The following is a 13,047-nucleotide window of genomic DNA, read 5'->3' as shown; positions in this document are numbered from 1 at the left end:
AATGGACTAAAACGAAGATTTTTGAAAACGATGGCGTGGCTGCCCACATTTGCTTTGCGAATGACGACCACCTTAACAATAACATCTGGCTCATTCTGAATGGTCCTGTGACATTCTTTTTTGTTGTGTAGTGCGCACGGTGAAAATGCCAGTGTAGATGAGAATTGTTTTTATTTTAAAATGGCATTGGTGTAAACCGGGCCTTAGATACAATATTGTCAGTAACTTCTTACTCCAAAATAGTTCCAAACAAAGTCGAAATAGATTAAACTGTTGTGTCTTGTAGCAATTCACTCTAGTGGTGTTTTGTTTCTTAATGAATCAACATTTTGAATGAAATGGTTGAGTGAATGATTCAGTGACTCACTAATTTTGATATAAAAACAATGGAATCTCTAGAAGGAGTCACTGAAAAATCCCTGCTACTACTGCACAGAGTGGAACAAAGACAGATAAGCAGCAATAATTTGTTCGGATGGAATATATTTCAGGACTGGAATTAACTGTTGTATAAAGCATTATTATAAAACGGTTAGTTCCATTCCTCAATTCTGATTGGTCAGCAGCTGTGTCGTATTCATGATACGGCACGGCTATGACCACTTCACTCAACGGATTTGTGTATCATTGAACCTCCTTAGCAACCACCCTTAGCAACGTAAACACAGCTGCAGTAGTTAGGGACTACTTTTTACAGCGGAAGGCAGTTAATGATTTTACTTTATGAAAACGTACAACCTAATTTACATATAAATTAATATATATTTTTGATATTAATATTTTTATTGTGTGGTAACCGTTTTATAAAAGCAATAAGGTACTTGAGGCCGTGCTGTATCGTGAATAAATCACGGCTGAAGGGGTTGCAGCACGGCCTCTCGTACCTTATTGCTTAAATATACTATAGAGTGTTTTCTAGACGCGTCATCAATCGGCCATATTGGCAGCACTGAACATAAACAATGCCACTGAACCAAACTAAACTCGCATATTTTGCTGAATATTGCTTGGAAGTATTCAATTATTGTCATGTTTTGGCCTGTACTAATTGGTCGGACCAGGAAAGACATTTGCAGTACTATAGACTGGATGCAAGAAGAATGCAAAAAACTGTCTGAGGAGCAAAAGGCCTGTGTGGTTGGCCAAACTAAACCAGGATTTCCAGAACAGGTAGGTGAAATATTAGACTAATATCTTAATTAATACTGCTTGTACTTATGTTTACCACATATTAATTTTAGTTTGTCAAATATTACACCCTTTCCTGCCTACTAAGTCCTTCTCTATATGATTTAACAACTTCCACACATTTTTTCTGTGGTAGACAGCATTAATTAGCAGAACAACGTTTCAGTATTAACCGTGCAATCAATGTTGTTGTTGTTGTTTACATCTGAATATCGCCTATGTGGCCGTGCATCCGGGGTAACTGACCAAATCGTGATGTGTAAAGTGTAAACGCTCTATCCTGCATAGCAAAAAACTGAATTGAAGAAGAGAATAACAAATAAAGACTACAGTTTGGAATATATGACAGTTTAAAATCTAAACAGATTTTGAAACACTGTAATTGTGCTTACCAACTTTGTTGTTAAGAGAAAAAATTATATCATATACACTACCAGACTTCAGTCATTCAGAACACAACAAACTCACTCAGAAACATGAGCCTTGTTGTTACAAGATCTATACGAAATGAAAACAATTTTATGTTCTAAAATCAACTTTACTCTCTGCATGCATTTTGATGGTACATGATAAAAAACTATTCCACATGTTTTTTTGGTTTATTCTGGGAGGCCACTGTCCTGCTGAGTTTAGCTTCAACCCTACTTAAACACACCTACCTGTGGCTTTCTTTTGATCTTAAAATACATTCACTAGCTGGTGCTGATGTGTTTGGTTAGGGTTGGAGCTAACTCTGCAGGACTGTAGCCCTCAAGTATCGAAGGTTCCCAGCCCTGATGTAGTGTGTTGTGTCATGTACTTCATAGAATTAGATTTTATCTAGTGTTAAACTTTAAGAAGCACGTCTTCTCTGCTGTGAAACAGAGGTGTGAGTTAGACTTTTTGCACATCGCGTTGGGTGTTCCTGTGCACCCAGAAACCTTGCATCTTCCTTTTTTGTCACACATTATTTGCCTGTTTGTATTGTCAATGGGAAATCCTGGTTAGGGATGGGAGCTGTGGACCCCTGCTTCCTTACCCCTTATTGCACAAAGAAAAAACTAATTTCTGAACATGCAAAATAAAATAAAAAATTCAAGCAATAATCTCGCCTTCTACTCACACCATGTGCTTCTGTGACCATGTGTGAGAACAAGACCTCCCACCTTCAAATGGTGCTTGATAGTGACTCTCACACCATAGTGGACTGTTGTTTAATCGGTTGCCATCATTTAAAAAAAACATGTACTGAACATGGGGCATAAGAAAAACTTTCCATTGCCTGAGTGCAACTCTATGTGAGTGTGCGCTCAAATTTGGTCTGATATGGCACACCCCTAGTAGAGGGTTAATATAGAACGGTGATTAAACTCACTTATTCCATGGAATGTCTGGATACTGGATTCTGATTGGCTGGCAGGTATGCAGTAAAACCATTTAATGCACAGGTAGTTCCAAGCCAGTTTAATCACCGTTCTATATTAATGCACTGCTTTAAATGATGCACATAAACGCACACACAGAGAGAGAGAAGTCGGAGATCGCATTGTGCTGTGCACATACATAAACTTCTTGTCAGCGCTTGCCCGCGATTCTTATAGCCTATATACTAGATCGCTACATTATATTCCTCAGCAACAAAGTGGTAAAACTGTGAATTGGTTTTTGAATGAATTCGTTGTTTGTAGAGAAAGACGCACAGCATGCAGGCAGGTACGCACATACACACCCACAGTCTACGATACATATACACACAACTGTCATCTCTCTCTCTCCTTCTCTCAGTCGATCGATAATTTACTGAAACAAATGCTATAAATCATTCAAATAAATGTGATCTTACCGCACTATTTCATCTCTGTGTCCGATTTGAAGCGGGCAGAATGCTAGAGCTGCCTGTCATAACTGACGAAAATAACCGTCTTTTTTACCCATTCGGTAGATTTTGCGCTGCAAAGAGCAATACTAGTTTTCAACTTGTCTAAAACTTGGCAAAATATACAAGTTTCTTTTTGCTATGCAGGATAGTGTTAGAGTGCACTTACGTCATGTTTTGGTCAGTTACCCAGATGCACGGCCACATTGGTGATACTCAGATGTAAACAACAGCATGGATTGCACAGCTAATATACTACTGAATATGTTGTTCTGTTAATATATGCTGTCTAAACCATGGGAAAAGCTTGTGGAAGCTGCTAAATCAAATACAGAATGACTTAGTAAGCAGGAAAGGGTGCAATATTTTGACAAACTAAAGTTAATAGGTTGTAAAGATATTAGCCTAATATTTCACCTACCTGACCATAAATAATAAAAACAAACACAAATCAAGATTCTTGCCCTGGAAATCCTGGTTCAGTCTGGCCAACCACAAATCGCCCTTTGCTCCTCAGACAGTTTTTTGAACTTTTTTCTTTGATTTGTTATAACTTTTGACAGTCTGTAGTACTTAGTACAGCCAAAAAATAAACCAGGCTACCTGACCAAGGGATAATCAACGGTTTGCCGTGCATTAAAGGATTTTAACTCCGCTTCGCGTCAGGCCATTATTAGCCTCCACGTCGTGCATTTAAAATCCTTTAATGCACGGCAAACTGTGATTATCCCTTACTTGGAACTACCTGTGCATTAAACCTGTGCATTTTACTGCATCCCTGCCAGCCAATCCGAGTCCCATATTCACACAGACCATGGAATAAAGCCTTAATACACTATAAAGTCTTTTCACGAGGCATCATCAATTGGCCATATTGGCGGCACTGAACGTAAACAATGCCACTGAACTGAAAGAAACTTGCATATTTTGCTGATACTTGTTGCTGAAAATACTCAATTGTTGTCATATTTTTGGGCTGTACTAAGTACTACAGACTGTCAAAAGTTATAACAAATCAAGGAAAAAAGTGCAAAAAACTGTCTGAGGAGCAAAGGGCGATTTGTGGTTGGCCAAACTGAACCTAACTGGCTAATATCTTTACAATCTATTAACTTTAGTTTGTCAAAATATTGCACCCTTTCCTGCTTACTAAGTCCTTCTGTATATGATTTAGCAGCTTCCACAAGCTTTTCCCATGGTTTAGATAGCATATATTAGCAGAACAACGTATTCAGTAGTATATTAGCTGTGCAATCCATGCTGTTGTTTACATCTGAGTATCACCAATGTGGCCGTGCATCTGGGTAACTGACCAAAACATGACGTTAGTGCACTCTAACACTATCCTGCATAGCAAAAAACTAAACTGAGGAAGAGAATAACAAATATAGACCACAGGTTGGAAACACTGTAATTAAGTGCTTACCAATTTTGTAGTTAAGAAAACAATTGACATCATACACTACCAGACTTCAGTCGTTCCAAACACAACAAACTCACACAGAAACATAAGCCTTGTTGCTAGAAGATATATACAAAATGAAGACAATTTGTGTTCTAAAATCAACTTACCAAATCAACATACCGAACATGTTGATATCCAGGGACTGGACAAATTCATAGTCAGAACCCTGTGCAACTGCCAAAACAAATACATCCCTTTAAGCTTTTTGAAGGTTATTCGATGAGGGCATAGCAGTGATAAAGAGCCTGGTACAGTGTACTTCTCTGATACGAACAGCCACCATCAGGGTCAGAATTTTTGTTTCCCACAGCTTTGTATGCTAGTCTCCTCTTGTTTGTTTTTGCTTGGTCTAGTAACATTTACCCGCATTCATCCCACACAACTTCATAGACTTAATGGCTCCTTATATATAGCAATTTAATGTTAACACAGTATGAAGCCCTCTACCTCATTGGTGTTTTGTTATGGTGTCAATATTACTAGAGACTTTATTAAGGTAGCACCATATTTCATTTTTGACAGGAATGAAAACAAGGCTGTGAGTACAGTGCGTTCAATGGATTGTACTGTTGTTTTACAGTCCGTGTAAAGCAATATTAAATATGTGTTATACACAAAAAATGTGTTATTAACTACCCAGCCAAATCTGATTAATAAAAAAAAACACCAAGTAAATAAAATAAAGTATCGAAGTCTTGAAAAAATAAACTCTCAAACGCTGAGGGCGCGAAAACCACGCCCACTCGCGGGAAAGCTGCTGCCGCTACATAAGGTGCCCGAGATGTTTTGTAAATTATCGCAATCAGGTAATATGCAAATTTACGCGACGAAGGCATAGTTAACTAGCAAACTGTAGGCTGTTATAACAAACGGTAATGACAGTAACTCACGACCGAGTGGCGACAACTCTTCCAAAAAAACTTTCAGTCGACAAAAACTCAATTACCCCCCTGTTGAAAAAAAAAAACAGCATGCTGGGTAGGTTTTGATGCTGGTTTAAGCTGGTCCTTTGCTGGTTTATGCTGGTCACATGACCAGAATAAACCAGCAAAGAACCAGCATGAACCAGCTAAAGACTAGATTAAACCTGCATCAAAACATAGCCAGCATCCCAGCATCAAAACTACCTAACCAGCGTATGCGTTTTTTTCACCAGGGACAGAAAGTGAGCTGTTGTGCGAAAATTAAGTGATTTAGGACCTTTACACAGGATCCCACATCATCGTTTTCATCCATGTTAAAATAAATATGGCGCCTAACCTGATTAAGGTCTATTGCTCGTACAGATTTCAGCAAATTTGGCATGTAACTCGCTCTGCCCTGTTTAAACAACTATATTAGCATTCATGCCATCATATTGTTCTGTTTATTTTCCATCCTTTTCTTACCATGAGAGCGGGTGCGGCCAAATACTCAAGCTCTTTAAAATCGTGCCAGTTCTGACTGTCAATGTTTGTATCATTCATCTGCTGAAAAAAAAAGTTCTACTTAACATCCACCCAGAAAAGCAATACAGCAACACTGAGGCAATAATATGGCAACCAACCAGTTCTTCAGATGTTATAAGTTCTTTATGGAACCATGGGTTCTTCTATGGCATTGTGAAGCACCTTTATTTTTAAGAGTGTAACTTTAACATTGGCACAGGAAGCACTATTCACAGTTTCTTTAGAAAAATTACATCATGTACATTCATTGACTAAATCTCAAGTCTTACACTGTGAGCTGTCTTTCATTAATCCAGAGCATTATTTATCTTTTCCAGGAAAAGCCCTGTTTCCACACTCCAGCACGTCCTTGGGAATGTCCCACTTAGCTTTATTCCTGCCTCCACACATAGTTCCCATTGAAAGGAACAGGAACAGGAATTTTATGTTTACACTAAGCAGCACTTCAGGATAATTATTTGCTGTACTTGTATACTCTGACTCTACTTATATTAGCTGTATTCAATTTGTATATTATTACAATATTATTTCTTTAAACATCACAAACTATTTCCATTCTGCATTCATGGAATTTACTGAGGAAACAAGGATTAGACTTGAGGGAAAAGATGGACCGGATATAGATATTTTGCAACAGGTCTAAGGTGACAGGATGTTTCAGTTCTTCACTGTGGTGAATGTCATAAATCCTTGAAGTAATAAAGTATATTTAACCCCATGCTGTGATTTCATTTCATTTGTTTTTTCAGGATTTAAATTAGTATTTTTGTTCTATGCACTCATTCCCTTTATCATCTTCTTCTTCTAAGCATTAAAAAAAGCTGGGCTGAGGCAAGAAAGGGGGCTTGCTGAGAGGTCACGTGATTTCTGGTACAAACTCAAGCTCACTTAATAAAGCCCACAGCCAACCCAGTCAGATCCTCCCAAAATCCCCTTTCATATCGTAGACTTCTCCTAATGTGACGGCTCAAATTAGAAACAGTGAAATGAAAGCATGAGATTGTCATTATGTTTTATTTTCCATTTTACACTGTAAGCACAATCCTGTTCAACTTCCACAAATGATGGAAATCCATTTCTGCGATTAAACTAAGAACAAAGATGACAGATTAAGCAATGGACACTGGTGAAGACAGGAACTTTTGGGTGGGGGGGGGGGGGATTCCTTGTTCATTTATAACAGTTTTACGTTGTTTTTGTTTTGTTTTTGTGGTATGCAATTTTTTTAAAGATGTAATTATAAGAACTTTGTTTCAGTTTCACTTTCATGTGTCAGATTAAAGACAGTTTTACATATTCAAGAAATGTATTCAATTATTTTATACAAACTGAAACAAAGGTGATTTTGCTTCTTATCTTGAATCTTGAAGCATTATTTTGGTGCTTTTAGTCTGTTATGAAAAAAGGGGGAGTCCCTGTAGCAGTACTTAGGGACTTTTTCTAGTCGTTACACATTTTATTCCAGTGAATATTTCTCATGGAAGATTTCTGTTTAGAAATCACTTTTTTAGCTTCAACAACTAAATTATTTAACACAAAATTCATGAAACAGCCAAAAAGTCAAATGTAACACAAAATTAGTGTTTAGACTAACAAATATTATAATTAATAAATAGTATAAATGTACAGACCTCAATCTCATGTTTATGAAAGATATCACTGTCTTGAGAAGTTCACAGTTCATAGTTCAACCTTCATTACAATAGCTGACTTATGTGTGAAAGGGGTTTCTTGTGTCAGATGCTACCCAGCAGCTAGAGCCAAAATATGAGCTTTCACTTTCACAAAACATGAAACCAGCCTGACCTCTCATGACATTAACAGGGAATGTACAGCTGCAGTTCACATAAAGCACATGAATACAAGAATTGTTCATGACAACCTTGTACTGCAAGGATATCCAGAACAAAAGCTCTATCTAGTGGTCACAGTCTAAATTGTACGTTTTTAAAGCTTTACAGACCTCATCCTAAAGCTACGCGTAAGCCTTTCTTAAGGTAACATTCTTTTTGATCCTTTCAACTTTGTTTTAAGATGATGGGGAATTTCTATAACTGCTAAACGTGTGCTCATTTTAACTAAACTCAAAATTGCTCCTAATAGGTGCTAACTTTTTGCCATACTATACCTTCATCATTTGTGACCCTTAAAGGAGTAGTTCAATTCCAGAACAAAAATTTACAGGTAATGTACTAACCCCCTTGTCATCCAAGATGTTGTCTTTCTTTCTTCAGTCGTAAAGAAATTATGTTTTTTGAGATTTCTCTCCATATAATGGACTTCTATGGTGCCCCCGAGTTTGAACTTCCAAAATGCAGTTTAAATATAGCTTCAAAGGGCTCTAAATGATCCCAGCCGAGGAAGACGGGTCTTATCTAGCGAAACGATCGGTTATTTTCTAAAAACATTTACAATTTATATACTTTTTAATCTCTACACAGAGTACACACAGAGCTAGACAAGACGAGCATTTAAGGTTAAATAGTATTAAAATCATAATTTATTTATTTATTTATTTTTTAAATAACCATTTTGCTAGATAAGACCCTTCTTTCCTCAGCTGTGATTGTTTAGAGCCCTTTGAAGCTGCATTTTGGAAGTACAAACTCGGGGGCACCATAGAAGTCCATTATATGGAGAGAAATCCTGAAATGTTTTCTTCAAAAAACATAATTTCTTTATGACTGAAAAAAGAAAGACATGAACATCTTGGATGACTTGGATGTACATTATCTGTAAATTTTTGCTCTGAAAGTAAACTACTCCTTTAAGTAGCATAGGTATATTTGTAGCAATAGCCAAAAATACATTATATGGGTCAAAATGATCGATTTTTCCAAAAATCATTAGGATATTAAATAAACATCATGTTCCATGAAGATATTTTGTTAATTTCCTACCGTAAATATATCAAAACTTAATTTTTGATTAGTAATAGCCTATGCATTGCTAAGCACTTCATTTGGAAAACTTTAATGGCGATTTTCTCAGTATTTAGATTTTTTTGCACCCTCAGATTCTAGATTTTCAATTAGGCTAGTTGTATCCCTCCAGATATTTTCCTATCCTAACCCATCAATGGAAAGCTTATTTATTCAGCTTTCAAAGCTAGAATTTACCCTTATGACTGGTTTTGTGGACCAGGGTCACATTTATTGCTTTGCTTAGATTTAGTTGTTTTACCATTTACCAAGAAATTCGTTTATAGCATAGGTACTGTCCCTATTAAACCGTAATTTTGCCAAATTATCAAAAGGTATGAGAATATTGTGTATGCAGTACAAACAAAACAATAACTACAGTATAGTATTTTATCTGAAGCTGTAGTTACCTTTATCAAGATTTACACTCGGATACACGAGTCCCTGTTGAAAAAAACAGCATATGCTGGTTAGGTAGGTTTTGATGCTGGTATGATGGTTTAAACTGGTCCTTTGCTGGTTTATGCTGGTCCTTGGCTGGTTTATGCCATGCATGACCAGCTTAGGACCAGCATAAACCAGCCAATGTCCAGCATTAACCAGCATATGCTGTTTTTTTTTTCAACAGGGATATTTTAGCCGCAAATTTAGATAAAACTAAAATCTGGTATATTCATGACACAAGATGGCGCCAGTATAAAGCTAACACTCAATACCCTCTGTCACTAATATAAGTGTAACAGATTTACGTGACTTCTTTTTTTTTTTTTACCAGAAAAATGAACTTTCTGTGATTTGGTTCATTCGGTGGTTGCTAACAGGCGGTTTATCCAATAGTATAGAGTGATCCAAACATCCAACAGTTTCGTGTTTCTCCAGGATTTAGGAAACATCAGCAATGGCAACCACAAGAACCTCAGACGACCATTCTGGTTGTGAACGTGTGGTTAGGCTCATGAGGACATGATTAAGTATGTCAAACAGACTTCTTCAGGTCTTTACTGTGAGTTTTTCATGTCTTTAATGTATTTTTGGTCTACCTCATGCTGATTAGCTATATGTGAGAAAACCCTTTTGAGATGTTTAGTAATTCAACCCTGACTATTGTTTTCAGGTTTAATGGGGATTTTTTTTTAAATGGGGAAATTACTCCAGGTTTAGTAATTCATAAGCATTCTATAGCATTCTTATGACTTAATTACAGCATAGGCCTACTGAGATTTAGTGCAGAGGTTTTCGCAGTTTCCATTACTTACAACCCCCGCAGTAGTTCAAACAGATCTACCCATGGAAATATAGAGACGTTTCACAAGTTTTAGTCTCAAAATAGAAATTAAACACCTTACTATTGAGGAGGACTTTGTCACAGAATGCTAAACATCTTCCAAACAGATTTTTTTACTCTCCTTAATGCTTTAAACTCGGAGAGTTTTTTTTTTACTTTTGTTTGTTTTGGGTGGGCTCCACAGTGTTGCAGATGGACATACTCTCACGGAGTCGCACCATCCATTTTGCCACAGCATTGTTTCATCCTAATGCCATTAAAAAAGTCATTGATACACCTTCCTCTAACCATTTCTAAGACTGAATGAAAGGTGCTGGTTTTCATCATGAGGACTAACATGGTACGCCAACAGGCTAAAGGTTTTGTGGCTTTGGTCATTCCCCAGTGGCCCTTTCCAGCCTGCGCTGAGGCAGAGATTAAAGCCAACGGGCCTGTTTTTCTCAGACTCGGACTAAATCCCACCCTCTCTTCTTCCTGTGAGAACACTGTGTCTTAGACAGATCTCGCACTCTCTCCGAGGGAGAAAGTTAGGTCAAGCAGACCTGCACTTGAGAGCTGCAGTGGATTCTCCCTTGGGGAAGATGCAGCACTTGTCTCTGACGATACAGAAGGATCATGGAAAATGGGTCTAGGAGAAAAGCCAGAGCAGCATCTCTGTTACAAGAGCCTGCATAAAGCAATCGACTTTGGAATTGGAGGAATTCGAGGCAAATGGACACCATTTGAGCCCTGAAATTTGAGTGGACACTTCGCACAGCTCAGATACCCATGCCTTGCCTCCCAGCCTCTCATCGCCCTCCCCGCAGCCTTAATAAAACAAACAGGTCACGTGGTCAGGTCACATTCCCATGAGTTTATCTGGCGATTACAGATCTGGCCCGTTGAAAAGCCATTAATAAAGAGGCATCTTTTTAAAATCACATCTACACCTCTTTTGGTTCACTTTGTGGTGTAAATGGCATGGGAATCAGAATACAAGTTGAACCAGATTGAGAAAAGAATTTCGCACGCTGTCCCTTTGACCTTCAGCCGTGCTGATCAGGGATCAGCAGCTTGTGAGTGCGGTGGGAGACGAGTATGGGGGTAGACTACAGACTCGAACCTTTCCCTCTCAAAGGCCCCCAGGGCATCGTTAGGACTCCCGCGAGAGGGGTACTTTCAATGTTGGGTACGGCCATTGAAGAGCGCATCTGGAAAGCATTAGTCTATTATTGCCCATGCAAGGCTGAGAGCGAAGGCCTATCTCACAGGGAGAGTGCGACTCTCTCCCGTCATTATTCCAGTGCAGCGTGGGTCTGAAATAGTGTGAGGTCGAATGTGCATACGTGAGAGGCAGCTAGCGTACGAAACAGATGAAGAGATATGCAAGTGGCTCTTTGTTCGAAGGACCGGCCTTGTGGAAAGTGGCATCCTTGGCAACAGAGCTGCTCCATCTGGACCACGAGTGTGAACAAGATGGCTTTGTATGCACGACTCGCCCCCACCTAAAAGGAGCCGCCCGCTGGCGTGGTGTGCCAGGTGCTACTCAGCGACATCAGCCCAGCTGCGACAGGACGCCCCATACAGGCTTATTTCATTGAACATTGCACAGACAGTACATTCATGTGAGCGATTTGGCCTTCATCTGGTTTGGATTTGTCAAAAGGCTTAGTATTCTCAGTTTTTGTCTTGTACCATCTGCATCAAAAGCCTTGAGCCTGAGGGGAGGATGGTAAGATACTACAGTGCCTATGTCCATCAGTAATATGGATCCTCCCTCCTGTAACCCGTCGCTCGAGGACCCATCTGCGACAGCGGATGATCACAACTTGATCTCACACTCACTCTTACTGAAAATTTCCACCCCCATAATGTGAAATCACACTGAGTTCGGGCTGAGCGCCCAGAGCCTGGACGATACGGTCCTCACCGTCACCTCCAGACCCCCCTGCCGAGCCCAGTTCCGTCACTCCTCCGCCGCCCCCCTCCATCTCCTTCCCAAGCGTCTCTGAGTATACCAGCCCCCGCTCTTCTCTGGCCTTGGCTGGGCTGTTATTGAGCGGGAGGCATTTCACAGACACTCCCTCAGAGACTAGTGACCTCATCACCAGGCAGGAAGTCAAGGGGTTCAAGTTCTCCTTGTGAAAGTAATCCCACACTTCCCTGAATATTTCAGCTGGGGGCGAGGAGAGCATTGGGAGATGGATTCGGGGGGTGTTCGAAAGCCCCAACTCTGTATTTTCTCATATTTGCCACATCGTCAGTGTTGGACGCTAATTCTTTTTTTTTTTTCACCTCATAAAGAAAATAATTTCAACACTGGGCTCTGTAGCATCTGGAAACGTGGCAGCAGCCGTGGTGAGAGTTAGAGAGGCCTGTGTAAGAGGAGAATGACAAAGGAAGGCCAGAAGACATGTTGTAATGAAGTCGTATTCTCGACGGACGCGTTTCCGAACGAATCATACTGCGCATTCGCGTTGCACTGATGGAGCACGTCTGGTCTAATAATACCCTAATGAGAGAAACAGAATGTCTAGAGCTTCGTTCCCCATTGCTGATGGTGATCAAAAGTGTTTGTTTGCATTTCATTTGTTTCTGCCAGGGGTCCATGCCTCAAAAATGTCATTGGGGGAGCATTACACTCCTAGCTGCAAAGCATGCAAAGTCTAATGGGACATGTCTTTCATTTGTATGTCGTGTATAGAGCCTCCCAGCTGCACATGCAAAAAGAAAACACGGGATACAGAGAAAAACACACATGCAATCTATTTACCAAAGCGCATTTTTATGCACTGCATGCATTTCTTGGCAGATTCATTGGAACTCAATTTGGGAAAGATTGAAAACACCCCCCCAACTTAAACTTATTAAACTCTCCCTTAAGCTCTAATTCGCCTTTAAAGGCA

The sequence above is a fragment of the Garra rufa genome, chromosome 1 (assembly GCF_049309525.1).
Source record: "Garra rufa chromosome 1, GarRuf1.0, whole genome shotgun sequence".
NCBI lineage: Eukaryota > Metazoa > Chordata > Actinopteri > Cypriniformes > Cyprinidae > Garra > Garra rufa.
Note: the sequence above shows the minus strand (reverse complement) of the source record.